This window comes from Aureococcus anophagefferens (genome assembly GCF_000186865.1).
Source record: "Aureococcus anophagefferens unplaced genomic scaffold AURANscaffold_5, whole genome shotgun sequence".
Taxonomy (NCBI): Eukaryota; class Pelagophyceae; order Pelagomonadales; family Pelagomonadaceae; genus Aureococcus; species Aureococcus anophagefferens.
In genome coordinates this window covers 2,456,791-2,458,263 of record NW_008705565.1, presented here as the reverse complement: position 1 = coordinate 2,458,263, position 1,473 = coordinate 2,456,791, and positions in this window count along the sequence as shown.

Below are 1,473 nucleotides of genomic sequence, written 5' to 3'. Positions count from 1 at the left end.
ACGCCGCCGACGTAGTCCCGGAGCGGGAGCCGCGAGTCGGCCATGGCGGCGGCGAAGTCCGCCGGCGTGCGCAGGCCGAGGCCGCGCACGACGAGCGCGCCGTCGTCGCGCGCGTCGACGAGCGCCCGCAGCGCCGCGCCCGCGGACGCCGGGCCCGCCGCGCGGCGGAACACGGCCGGGAAGTCGCGGCCCGGGCCGCGCAGGAACTCCGGCACGCCGCCGTGGTGCGTGTCCGGCAGCGCCTCGCGCGCGCGCACGCGCGGCGGCACCGCGAGTCGGGCCGCGCCCTCGCGCGCGAAGAGGGGGTCCGACGCGTTGCCGACAAGCGTCGCCGCGCCGCACGACTCCTCCGCAGCAGCTGCGGCGAGCAAGCATTCCTCATCCGTCGAAACTGCAATGGTCGCAGCGAGCAAGAGGGCGGTCCCGAACACCCATCGCAAGCGATTGATTTCTGAGCTGAAGAATTCTTGATTCGACAAGGCTGCGCATGGGGCAGGGGCACGACGATGAGAAGAACCTGTCCCGCACTGCTGCTGCTGGCGGCGCAGGCGACGAAGATCGCCGTGCTCGAGCACCACAACCCCTACGGCTGGAGCGACCCCGCCTGCGCGCGGTCGACGGACGACGAGGTGCGGTGCAACCTCGAGGTCTACACGGCGGCGATCCAGGCGGCCAAGGGCGCCGACCTGATCCTGTTCCCCGAGGGCTACTCGCTCGCGCCGTCGACGCTCCGGCGGCCGACGTACGAGCGCTTCGAGTCGCCCGTCGGCTCGAACCCCTGCGCGTCGGGCGCGGGCCCGGCGCAGCGGGCCCTGAGCTGCGCGGCCCGGGACGCCCACATCGCCGTCGCCGCGTCCATCTTCGTGAGCTTGCTCAACGGCACGCGGCGCATCGCCGAGGTCGTCTACGGCCGCGACGGCCGGACCCTGGCCCACTACGACAAGCGCGGCCTCTTCGTGACGGAGCGCGTCTGGTTCTCGCCCGGCCCCTTCGCGCCGACGACCGTCCCCATCAAAGGCCGGACCTACGGCCTCGTCGTCTGCTACGAGGGCGTCAGTCCGCGGCTCCCGTGGGGCGACTGGGCGCAGCTCGACGCGCTCAACCGGACGGCGGACGCGTTCCTCTGGTCAATAGGCGGAGTCGTCGACCCCGAGCGAGCGAGCGCCGTCATCGCGGACCGCTACGGGAAGCCCGTCGTGACCGCTGAGGGCGGGGCCGCGGCCGCGTTCGCGGGCTTTGGCGAGATGCATACAACAACACTCCCCGTCGTCGTCGCGGACTACGGCGGCGGCGGCCGCGTGGCCGTGGCGCATATAACAGAAACTTAGCGGGACCAATCGCCAGAGTGGCGCGTGACGAGGGACCGCTTCCTCGACAGGGTGACGGACGCGCGGAACAGCGCGCTGTGCCGCGACGACGCGGACGACGACGCGATGGAGAACCCCGAGCCGCGCGCGCGGGGCTCCGACGCGA